The sequence below is a fragment of the Rhinolophus sinicus genome, chromosome 2 (genome assembly GCF_057876585.1).
Source record: "Rhinolophus sinicus isolate RSI-liver-muscle chromosome 2, RSI-T2T, whole genome shotgun sequence".
NCBI classification, from domain to species: Eukaryota; Metazoa; Chordata; class Mammalia; order Chiroptera; family Rhinolophidae; genus Rhinolophus; species Rhinolophus sinicus.
Window position 1 is genome coordinate 158,397,589 of NC_142502.1, and position 13,662 is coordinate 158,411,250.

A 13,662-nucleotide genomic window follows, 5' to 3' on the forward strand; every position below is an offset into this window, starting at 1 on the left:
TGACTGGTTTAGCTTGTTCCCATTTGGACTAAACTTATCGTGCTAGTGCACCGACCTGGCCGGTGGCTGATCTATGACTGGCATCATCTCTGATGTGGGCACCCATGCCAGTCCAGCCACCTATGGCCAAGTAAGGGAAGGTTATTCCAGGCATAGCTGCCTTGTTTTACTCCCTCACAAATGTTCCCCTCAGATATGACTGTGGGAAAGCAGGAGCTGAAATTACTCTGTGACAACGTGTAGTAATATAGATGTTTAATGCTTTAGTACTACTCAAGCAGCTATAAATCATGTTCCCTGGGATTCTAGTATGCTACAAGATGTTAAAAGGTATTTTATAAATAAAGGTTTCAGTTCAAATAAGTTTACCTTAGCTCTCTGAAAAGGATATCTTCCTTAGCATTATTTCCCAGCCTTACTTGACAATGGCAACCTAAGGTTTAACAGGACATTAATGCTCTGTCCTATTGTTCTAGGAAAATGTTGTCCTATTATGTTGCATCTTTCCCCACAATCCAGAATCCACTACTACAGTGTTAATTTCAAGAAAGCAGGGACTTTGTTTTGTGTCATGATTGGTACATTTTAGATGCTCAATATATGAACTAGACGCTCAATATATAAATGTTTGTGAAAAGAAGTCATTAATATAGAGGTGGGAAAAAAAATATACAGAGGCGGAAGTAAAAATGCAAGGTAAATGGAAGAGAAGTGGGGAAAAAAATCAAGAGGACTACCATTTTTGGTAATGACAGACTAGGATTTTTCAAAACAACCCTCCTGCTGGAAAAAAGTAAAAATCCTTCGAAACCAAAAACCCAAAACCTTAAAATAAAAGCTGACAAGATGGTAGGAAACAACTGGACCAAATTCTAGGGACAACTGGGAACCCAGAGAGGTAATAAGAAACCCCAGAAGACTGACCCCTTAGGGCACTTGCAGATAGAGATCAGCAACTTAGATCTTTGGTTTCAGTGGCCTCACAGAATTAGGGGAACAAATGTCAGTGTACAGATTCCTCAAAAGGGGGAGAGCCCAAGGGAACATCTCCCCACATTAAACTGGGATCCCCAAGATATAACCTCAGATAAAGGTAAACAATAACTAAGCCTAAACCCTGATCCCATGCCCAGGAAATGACAGGGGAGGTTGTTTCAGCTCAGACAGAAGTGAAAGGGAAAAAAAGAATGGGGGTAGGACATCCAGGACCTGGGTCCCTAAACAGTTTGACCAGCCTGGGCAGGGTATATAGTCTGGGTTTGCATGAACTCCTTCAAACTGTGAAATTCTTTAAAACTATTACTGGGATAGTGATACCTTCACATCTTAAAAGAAAAAAACACAGGCAAGTTTGGAGCGGGAGGAGCACAAAAAGAAGTGTACTGTTATGCGATACCAGGTAGCATCTGGAAGGAGTTTTAAAAATTTTTAAATAATTATAGATTAGCCTTGGGCAGTCAGGCAGTGGCTGACCTTGCCCTGCAAGGGAGCCCCTCCCAAGAGGCCCCAGAACTAATATTCTTGGTGGCTGGCTTCAGAACACAACAGAGCACCACCTAATTAGCTCCAAAGGGGGGTCTCAGCAGGCACCAGCGCTCACTGGGGTGAATCCTGCTCTGTGGGGTCAGATTCCACACAGCATCTCATGCTCTGTGGTCATGGGCAATCTTCACAGCCTGTCACTGAGGGTCAATCTTATCTACAAGAGACCCACTTCAGAGTAAAAGACACAGAGACCAAAAGTAAAGGGATGGAAAAAGATATTTCATGCAAATGGAAATAAAAAAAAAATCTGGAGTAGCAATACTTATGTCAGACAAAAAATGACTTTAAAACAAAGACAAAGAAGGGCATTTCATAATAATAAAGGGACCAATCCTACAAGAGGGTATAACCTCTGTAAACATTTATGCACCCAACATAGGCGCACCTAAGTACATAAAGCAAATACTGACTGACATAAAGGGAGAGATAGACAGTAATACAATCATAGTAGGGGACTTTAACACCCCATAGACATCACTGGATAGATCTTCCAGACAGAAAATCAACAAGGAAACAGCAGCCATAAATGACACATTAGACCAGATGGATTTGATATTTTTAGAGTATTACAGTCCAACGCTGGAGAACATACAATCTTTTCAGGTGCACGTGGAACATTTTCCAAGACAGACAACATGTTAGGCCACGAAATAAGTCACAATAAGATTGAAATCATATCAAGCACCTTCTCCAACCACAGTGGTATGAAACTAGAAATCAATTACAAGAAAAAAAACTGAAAAACACACAAAAACATGGAGGCTAAACTAAATAACATGCTACTAAACAATGAATGGGTTAGCAATGACATCAAGGAAGAAATCAAAAGATACCTTGAAACAAATGAAAATACAATGACCCCAAATCTATGAGACACAGTGAAAGCAGTACTAAGGGGGATATTCATAGCAACACAGGCCTACTTCGAGAAACAAGAAAAACAAATCTCAAATAAACAATCTATACCTAACGGAACTGGAAAAGGAACAGCAAACAAAGTCCAAAGTGAGTATAAAGAAGGAAATAAAGATCACTGCAAAAATAAACAAAATAGAAACTAAGAAAACAATACAAAAGATCAATGAAACCAAGAGCTGGTTCTTTGAAAACTGATAAACTTAACTAGAACCATCAAGAAAAAAAGAGAGGACCTGAATAAATAAAATCAGAAATGAAAGAAGTGACAACTGACAACACAGAAATGCAATGGGTTATAAGAAAATACTACGGACAATTAAATGCTAACAAAGTGGACAATATGGAACAAATACATAAATTCCTAGAAACATACAATCTTCCAAGACTGAGTCAAGAAGAAATAGAAAATCTGAACAGACTGATAACTACTAACAAAATCTAATCAGTAATTAAAAAACTCACAACAAACAAAAGCCTTCGATTGGATGGCTTCACAGGTGAATTTTACCAAACATTGAAAGACTTAATACTTATCTTTCTCAAACTACTCCAAAAAATTCAAGAGGAGGGAAGGTTTTCAATCACATTTCACAAGGTCACCATTACCCTGATTCCACAAGCAGACAAAAACATTACAAAAAAAGAAAGTTATAGGTTGATATCCCTGATGAACATATATGCAAATATCCTCAACAAAATATTAGTAAATGGAATTCAGCAATACATTAAAAAAATCATACACCATGATCAAGTGGGATTTATTCCTGGGATATAAGGTTGGTTCAATGTCCACAAATCAATTAACGTGATACACTACATAAACAAAATAAAAAATAAAAATCCTATGATCCTATCAGTAGATGCAGAAAAAGTATTTGACAAAACCCAGCATTCATTTGTGATAAAAACTCTCAGCAAAGTGGGGACAGAGGGGACATACCTGAACATAATAAAGGCTATCTATATATTACAAACCTATAGCTAACATCATACTCAAAAACAAAAAACTAAAAGCGTTTTCCTTAAGATCAGAAACAAGACAAGGATGTCAACTTTCACCACTTTTATTCAACATAGTATTGGAAGTCCTAGCTACAGCAATCAGACAAAAAACAGAAATAATAAAAGGCATCCAAATTGGAAAGGAAGAAGTAAAATTGTCATTATTTGCAGATGACATGATACCATATGTAGAGAACCCCAAAGATTCCACCAAAAAACTATTAGAACTGATAAATGAATTCAGTAAAGTAGCAGGATACAAAATTATTTTTCAGAAATCAGTTGCATTTTTATATACCAATAACAAACTATCATAAAAAGAAATTAAGAAAACAATCCCATTTAGAATCCCATTGCAACAACAACAAAAATAGCTAGGAATAAATTTAACCAAGGAGGTAGAAGACCTGTATTCTACCTGAAGAAAGAAATTGAAGAACGTACAAATAAATGGAGGCATATACTGTGCTTATGGATATGAAGAATTAACATCATTTAAATGTCCATACTACCCAAAGCAATCTATAGATTCAATGCAATCCCTATCAAAATACCAAGGGCATTTTTACAGAACCAATGGCATATTTCACAGAAGAAATCGTTCCCAAATTTATATGGAACTACAGATAGTATGGCAATCTTGAGAAAGAAGAACAGAGGTGAAGGTATCACACTACTGATACCAAACTATACTACAAGGCTGTAATACTCAAAACAGCATGGTGTTGGCATAAAAACAGACACATAGATCAATGGAACAGAATAGAAAGCCCAGAAATAAACCCATGCCTATATGGTCTATTATTCTATGGCAAAGGAGGCAAGAATACACAATGGGTAAAGACAGTCTATTTAATAAATGGTGGTGGGAGAACTGGATAGGTAATATGCAAAAAAATGAAACTAGATCACCTTCTTACACCACATACATGAATAAACTGAAAATGGATTAAACACTTAAATGTAAGGCATGAAACCATAAAATTCCAAGAAGAAAACACAGGAAGTAAACTCTCTGACACTGCTCTTAATAATGTTTATTTTTCTGATATATATCCTCATTCAAGGGAAACAAAAGAAAAAAATAAATGGGACTACATCAAACCAAAAAATTTTTGCACAACAAAGGAAACCATCAACAAAACAAATACAACCTACTGAATAGAAGGAGATGTTTGCCAATGATACATCCAATAATGGGTATAATATTCAAAATTTATAAAGCACTCACACAACTCAACACCAGAAAAACAAAAACAATTTAAAAATGGGCAGAGGACCTGAATAGATATTTCTCCAAAGAGGACATACAAATGGCCAACAGACATATGAAAATATGCTCAGCATCACTAATCATCAGAAAAATGCAGATTAAGACCACAATGAGATACCACCTCACACCTGTGAGAATGGCTATCATCAATACATCAACAAACGACAAATATTGGTAAGGATATGGAGAAAAGGGAACCCTAATGCATTGGTGGTAGGATTGCAAATTGGTGCAGCCACTATGTTAAAGAGTAGGGAGATTCCTTGAAAAATTAAAAATAGAACTACCTAAGACCCAGTAATTCCACTTCTGGGTATATGCATATATCCAAAGAAATCCAAAACACTAATTTGGAAAGATATATGCACCCTTATGTTCACTGCGGCATTATTTACAATAGCCAAGACACGGAAGCAACCTAAGTACTCATCAATAGACAACTGGATAAAGAAGATGTGGTACATATATACAATGAAATATTACTTGGCCATAAAAAGAATGAAATCTTACCATTTGAGACAACATGGATGGACCCGGAGGGTATTATGCTAAGTGAAGTAAGTCAGACAGAGAAAAACAAATACCATATGATCTCACTTATATATGGAATCTAAAGAACAAAATAAACGAACAAACAAAACAGAAAGAGACTCACAGATACAGAGACAAACTGATAGTTGCCAGATGGGAGGGGATTGGGGGGCTGGGTGAAAAAGATGACAGAATTAGGGAGTACAAATTTGTAGTTACAAAATAGTCATGGGGATATAAAGTATAGCACAGAGAATATAGTCAATAATATTGTTATAACTATGTATAGTGCCAGGTGAGTACCAGACTTAACGGGGTGATCATTTCATAAATTATATAGATGTCTAACTGCTATGCTGTACACATGAAACTAACATTGAATGTCAACTGTAATTGAAAAATAAAATTAAAAATTAAAAAAAAGAAGAAAACATGAACCTTTACTGAAGGAAGACACCTTCATTCTTGGCCTCAAAGAATACCTACAAGTAATTTTAAGCACAATAAGCAGTAGGCACAGTCAAACGTAGGCATACAGAAGACATCATGAGTGAAAAGAAGCATCCACAGGAAATAAAAGTATCAATAGTCAAATTTTTTCCAACAAGAAAATCCTAGGCCTCGATGGCTTCATTGGTGAATTCTATTATTATTTAAGGAAAAACAAAAAATTCGAATCAAATTCTTCCAAAGACTAAAAGAGAGAAACATTCCCCAGCTGATTTTATTAGGCTAATACAACCTGATACCAAAGCCTAACAAGGACACTGTGAAAAGAAAGGATACACGCCAATCTCAGTCATAGGTATACATAGAGGTTTTTTAAACAAAATATTAGCAACCTCACTCCAACAGCATATAAAAATGATCAAGTTAGCTATCGTCTAGGAATAAAAGGTTGTATGAACATTAGAAAATCAATTAGTGTAATAGATCACACTGATAGTTACAGAACAAAAAATATATGATAATCTCTTTAAATGCAGAAAGGCATGTCATGAAATTCAACATATACTTGTGATGGAAATTCTTAGCAAACTAAGACTGAAAAATAAACCTTACCTAACTTAATAAAGAGCATTTCCAAAAAATGACAGCTAACCTTATCCTTGATAAAATGCTGAGGTTGGAATAAGAGAATACTTATTATCATCACTTCTATTTTACATTGTCCTAGAGGTGCTAGTGAGCAGATTAAGGCAAATTAAGAAGTAAAAGGCAATCCAGCCCCCACCCAGCGCCCACCCTGCAGACAGGATCCAAGTGATCTTATCCTCAACAATCATGGAAGCCGCAGCTCTCCGAGTTCTACCAGCCTCACAGTGAAGACATACAAAGCAAATCATCAGGGAGACCTTCCATTTGGTATCTATAAAAGATGAAAATGTTTGTAATTTCCTAGAAGGATTACTAATTGGAGAATCTGACAACAAACTGATTTACGGATATTATGCAATGTTATATTTTGTCTTTTGTGGATTCTTCAGAAAGTGAACTTGGCATTTCCGATCTATGTTAAGTATTTTGGAAATATTAGACAAGTGTTTTGAAAATGTCTGTGAACTGGATTTAATTTTCCATGTAGACAAGGTTCACAATATTTTTGCAGAAATGGTGATGGGGGGAATGGTATTGGTGACTAACATGAATGAGAACTGTTACACCACAAATTGACACACAAAATAAACAGGAGAAATCTGAGATTGGCTTAGCGGGAGTTCCAGCTCATGATATAGCAGCTGTAAAGAATATGAATCTTTCCGGGAACCCAAGAAATATCAGCATTGGTGAAATCAGTATAAAAGTGCCAAACCTGTCCTCTTTTAAATAAAAAATTTAAAAGGCCACTTTCCCAGGTAAAATCCAGGGGGAAAGTCATCTAAGTTTACCATGCAGTTTATTAAAAATAGAGGAGTGTCTTAACTTTTTCTCTTGGATTTAAATCAAGGTACTGGACAAAAAAATACGTAACATCAGTATGGTGGTTCAATGTTGCTTTTCTTGCTCCATTTTGAAGAAATTGAGTAGTTGCAGTGTGATTTTTCTTCTTTTTCTAAACTGTATTCCTATGCCCACCTAAGCCATGCCTCTATGTACTAGTTACAAGAATATTTCAAAAAGTGTTTGAGACTTTTTTTTATATTATAATCAACCCAAAATGTTGGTGTTTTATATGGGTCACAAGTACAGCATTCCTTAATTCTTTCTGTTATTTTTCACAATTGTTAAAGAACAAAGTATGCATTGCACAAAAACATTATGACCTTTTCTTTTTAGTTTGAGAGAGAAAAAGGCATTCATTAACTTCAACTCTACAGATTTGAAAGGAACAAACAATTATTATTCCCGGATGAAATAACTGTGTATTTCAAAAATCCAAAATGATCCACAAAAAATCAAAAAGGAAAAGAAAATAAAAACAAAAAAAGATAAAGACAAAATGATCTACAAAAGAAAAAAAAGATTAGAATTAATAAGGCAATTTAGATTCCACTTTCTTATTTAGTAGCACGGGGGAAGAACTTCAGTTTCCTGAATGTAATTGACGAATTTCATCTATTTAACCTAGAAGAGTCAGTTGCAGTGAAGCTAATGGGGGAACAAATTATCCGATTTTAAGAGTTTTTACATGTATCTAGAGGCTATGAGAACAGATGTTCTTGCCTTTACAGTTATAACCGGGATTTTTCTGGATGTGTGCCGGAAGCACATTCAATCCACACATCCCACCCACTTTACAGTCCACTAATAGCCTAAAAAGTCTGTCTCAATTTGGCTATTCCTCATTGTACCTCAAATTCACAGTATCTAAAATTAACTTAAGATTTCTCCCCAAAGGGGGTTATCAGTACCACATTTCTATGCAAGTTCTTAGAAAAATTTTATTTTACTCTTCTTCCACTTAACACCATTGTTATTTAATGTTACCTAGTTCAAGTTTCTTTTCCCAGAATGGCTCTCCAATTTACCTTTTCTCTGCACCTACGCTGCCAGTAAGCTTATCCAGAGTTCTAATGCCACCCACATTCCCAGATTTCTACCACCTTCGTCTCTCCTCTCTTTCTAGACTCATTTCCTTTCAAGAACATCCAACAGTCATACACAGCATCCTGTGCCTGACTCTCACTCACCGCCATCCATGATTAGGCCCCATTTTATCCAAACTTAGTTCTCTTTACTCTGAAATATCTCCACTACTTTGTCCTTCACCATTCAATTCTATTTTTAATGTCTACATCAAGTTCTAATTTTTCTAAAAGGATTTACTACGAACACCACAATTTGTTCTTTTTTTCTCAGATCATTTCAGGCATGTCAAATTATCTCTACAACAGTACACCAAGGGGAGGGATAGAAATTTACATCCAAATTTTTTAGGAAAAGACAAAAGGTGCCAGAGCCAAGGTGCCCTATTCTATCCTGGTGCCTGGGTCTTGGCTCAGGTAATTAAGTAAATCAACAGCTGGTCTGTGAGTTGGCTAGTGAAGTATGACTCACCATTCTGCCAAAAGGACTAAACAATTAGCTGCAATGGGAAAGTGTCTATGAGATTCTGTTTAAACTGCGGGGCATGTATTCCACTTAAGTAATTATTAGGTTGGTACAAAAGTAATTGAGTTTTTGCAATTTTTTTTAACCTTTTAAACAGCAATTACTTTTGCACCAACCTAATATTTGAAAGCTTGATCAGAGAATTTTAGTAAAAGAATTTGATTGCTAATTTGGACTATGTCCCCAGTGGGATAGAGGCCAAAATCAAGAATTTTCTAGGCATCAGTCTTATTATTGGCAGTCAAACATTCAATAATAATTATTGTCACTAAACAAACTTCCTTCTGATAACAAATGAGGTCAGGTGATAGGAATGGAGCCGATTTTCCTTACTCCACCAATTCTTAACCCTTTTCTTTTCAATGCTAGAATATATGGTGATGGAAGGAGAGCTGACTGGGTGGTAAGTACACAATGTGACATACAGATCATGTATTATAGATTGTACACTAGAAACCTATGTAATTTATTAACCATTGTCACCCCAATAAATTTAATTTAAAAAAATGTTACCGAAATTTCATAAAAGCAAACCCACCAAGCTACAGCTATAATTTCTTTCTCATTGTCCAGTCATGGTATTATAATATCTTCCTATTTCAAAAGGATAGGGATTCACAGGTTGTACTCTCCTGTCTCATTACCATATAATCAAGAGATTCTTCATTAAAACAAATCTGATCATTTCCTGTGAAAAGCTACCATATTTCCTTCTAATTCCACTCTTGTGCCTATTTTCCAGATTTACACCAAAATAATGTTTTTCATAACTTAATTTTATTTTTTGAATTTACACTTCAGAAACTATGATTGGGAGAAGGGGGTGTATTACTTCCTATAAAAATAAATTCCTAATGTAGATGATTGTTTTTGTCTTCTTTGCACTTTTCTTAAGTTTTCTTATAAAATGGTATGTAATTATATGGCTTCTGTTTGAGGTTAGTTGTGGTGAGATTACCACAGAGTAAGACACTACTTCTATTAAAAATACTTGTAGAAAACAAATTTAAAAAATCTTGCAAAAAACAGTGTAACACAGCAGCCCAAGCATTCACTGACAGTTGAAAGGATAAACAAAATATATATATATATGAATATATTCAGCCTTAAAAGGAAATAAATTCTGACACATGCTACGACATGGATGTACCGTTAAGATAGTATGCTAAGTGAAATAAACCAGGCACAAAAGGACAAATATTGTCTGATTCCTCTTACATGAGGCTCCTAGAGTAGTCAAATTCAGAGACAGAAAGTAAAATGATGGTTGTCAGGGGCTGGGGGGAAAGGGGATTGGGGAGTTAGTGTTTAATGTGTACAGAGTTGCAGTTGGGGAAGAGAAAAAAGTTCTGGTGATAGATGGTGGTAATGGTTGCACAACAATGTGAATGTATTTAATGCCACAGAAAGGTGTACTTAAAAATGGTTAAAACGGTAACCTTTATGTTTATTTTACCAAAATAAAAAAAACAGTATAACACAGAGAATACACAACCTTTCAAATAACTTTGTATCCTATCTGTGTGGTCAATTCTGAGGCATTATTGAAAAGGAGAAGCTATGCCGTCTATTATTGGCAGTGTCCACCTTCTTGCTACATAATAAGAGAAAACAGGAAAAAAAATTAGGTCTAAGAAATCAATGTCTACATAAGCAATTACCCTTGTTCACATGGGTATTTAAATATCACCACCTTTTTTGTCTCTGATAATTTTGCTGTAATCTTCCTGAATGTCTTTATCTCTTCATTCAACACTTTATGAGTGCTAAATTTTATTTAAAGTGCTAGAGATTAAACCATGAAATAAATACATGCAATCTCTGAGAAGTCCACAATTGGTGGAAAAGGCAAATAAATTACAATACAACCTAAACGCTAACTAATTAGAAGAGTGCTGTCAGGAACACAAAGCGACTACCTCTACCTGGGGAAGTGTAGCACACTGCTAGTTGCACCCTCTACCTGTCCTTCCTTTCTTCCATAATATAATCAGCTGGTACAGAGCCACAAAGAATAAAGACTTAGCTCTCAGCCTTCCTTCAAGCCAACGAGATACAAACAGAAATGTAGTGTGGGAGCTTTAGGGAAACTTTAAGAGACAGCTTGCATGTGCCCTTAGTCCTTCCCTTCATACCCATTCTGTTTAAAGAAAGATACTTCGATTTTGGACCATGAGAACAAAGGTCTGAGAGATCTGAGAGATTCTGAAGCCAGGAGTTGGAAATTACTTCCCTAGTAACTTCATGGAACAGAGCTGTCACTTTAGCCCTACACTGCAAATTCCAAATTTTTATAGGAGAGAAATAAATCTCTTTTGTTTTTAGGCCACTGTTACTTTGATAGTTCTGTTACTTGTCACTGTACATAATCTTAATGAATGCAGGGGTCAGGGAAGGCTTCACAGAAAAGGTGACCTTGAGCTAGGTTTCGAAGAATGAACAGTTACCTGCCAAATGGAGAAAGGCATTTCAGGCAGAGAAAATGTGAAGGCACAGACTCAGGAAAGGGTCTGGATTCCCAAAAGATGAGGAGTGGTTCGGATGGATGGCTGAAGTACAGGGCAGGCGGAGTGAAGTAAAAGAAAAAGCAACCTGAAAGCTGGGGAAAAGAGACTCTAAAACGTCTTCCATGCCATGCTAAAAAAAGATGCTTTTACTCTTCCCATACTTGGTCATAATTAAATAACTAAGAATTCACAGACGATTCTCTGCGTATTTTAGAAGAGCCAAAAGGCTCTGTCAGAAAACAATCAAAGCAGTATGGATTAAGGTATGGTAAGGGGTAAGGGAGAAAAAGAAAACCTTGTTTCTATACGAGAAAGGCACACTAGTATTTCTGTAAATGTGGAGGACTAGAAGAAATCTCTGGCACAAAGAAAAGATTAGGGCTCCTGACATGGTTAGAGGGGAGAGGAGTCTGGACAACAAAAAAAAGGAGGGTATGTATAATCTTGCAATGTTTGCATGAAGTAAACATTAGAATACTTGCCTTTAAAAGTGAACTGAGGTCAATGAACTACAGTATAACTATGACCATGTGATTGTAATACATTTTATTTTGATTATTTACCTATACCCATGATTTCCTTTTACAAGTGGCTGTCATCGTAATAGCTGAACAACATCTAGTCTATAGCAGGAACTTTTTTCCTATCAGAGAAGTTATAAACATGAGTGAGGGTAAAAGAATTCAGTGCTCCTTAAGGTTATTAGAGTTTTAATTTTTACTCAAGCAAGTAGTACTGTTTTACTTTTCTGAAATAATCACGTGTTATGTTTGTACATTTATGAGGTGTGAGCAAACAATATGGTGACTGCTCAAACAAAAAAATTTATTACAATAAAAGCTATATTGCCATTAATCCCCCTCAAAATACTTCTCCTTGCTTCAAATACACTTATCTCATCACTCTTGCCACTTTCTGAAGCAGTTCTGGGAGTCCTCTTTCTTGAGTGTCTTTAGTTGCACTATTGTGGCTGCCTGGATGTCCCGAATCATTTTGACTTTGAGGAAAAGCCAGAAGTCACACGGTGCCAGATCTGGTGAATAAGGTGGATGAGGACACACCGTAATGTTACCTGACAGAAATTGCCATATACCACAAGCAATGTGTGACACAGAGCGCTGTCATGATGGAGGATGATTTACAGCACACTTTAAAACACACCTTCTCTCAACCGTAGCTCACAGCTGACTGATTCCAACCAATAAGTTGAAACTTGTCACACCCTGTTACGAAGGTTCGATGCGCTGCTTCCCATATTGAAGTTCCCTGCCTTTCCGTTGGATGGCACTGGACAGCAGCATGCACCGCGTTTCTAGATCATAATGGAAAGGTTTCATGTCACACATCGCTTCTGGTACGGCAATTTCTGTCAAATAAAAACATTACCGTGTGTCCTCATCCACCTTATTCACTGGATCTGGCACCGTGTGACTTCTGGCTCTTCCCCAAAGTCAAAATGACCAAGAAAGGTAAACGTTTTCAATCAATTCAGGACATCAAGGCAGCCACGACAGCACAACTAAAGACACTCACAGAAGAGGACTTCCAGAACTGCTTCAGAAAGTGGCAAGAATGATGGGATAAGTGCGTTCAAAGTGAGGGGGAGTATTTTGAGTGGGATTAATGGCAATGTGTCTTTTACTGTAATATTTTATTTAAACATTTACCGTATTTTTTGATCACACCTCATATAGTTTTATAATTTAAAAAACCACCACCCATGCCTTATCAAAAAGAAAAGACAGCAACTATTACCTCATAAAAGTATCAGAGACAATTTACTCAGAGGATATATGGCTTCTCTGAATCCATAATCCATTAATTATACTCTCCAAAGTGTTAAAGACCAGAAAATTCTTTAAAATTCTCATAATGTTTCCATTTATTTTTGTCTCTAGCTCTTCTTAAATACTGCCTTTCAGCCTTTAACATATATTTACTACATGCAGATAAGACCATACATACTGTGTGGGATATTGGAGTTTATTAACTAGAAAACTGTAGGACATGGTTTTTAAATGTTTTAGCCTGATATTCCTGTTTTCAATTAGTTTTAGAAAGTGTCTCTGGTATCTTCAACCAGATTATCAGTACCCTACTCTGGTAACAGACATCAAAACACTTGCTGAGGAACAATAAAAGAAAAGATATAATTTTTTAAATGATGGGATAAATAGCTTTCTTAATTTAGACTTGGTATTCAAGTGTTTTGCATCTAACTTTCGTTTGAGGGAACGCAGTTATATCATTTTTTAAACGCTTAAGTTTCACCTGATATTTATTCATCCCTTACAATGTTAATTCTACATTATAAAATAATTCGGACAAAAATAG

The 13,662-nt window shown here is 36.0% G+C and overlaps 1 protein-coding gene and 1 pseudogene across 4 annotated transcripts in view; one reads left to right on the plus strand and one right to left on the minus strand.

Annotated features, from left to right (window-relative positions):
* The window catches only part of SOCS5 (suppressor of cytokine signaling 5), a 61,889-nt gene that overhangs the window by 26,073 nt on the left and 22,154 nt on the right, over positions 1 to 13,662 (minus strand). The gene's annotated exons all lie outside the window — the stretch shown is intronic.
* LOC109456346 (AP-3 complex subunit sigma-1 pseudogene) lies at positions 74 to 7,511 on the plus strand (annotated as a pseudogene).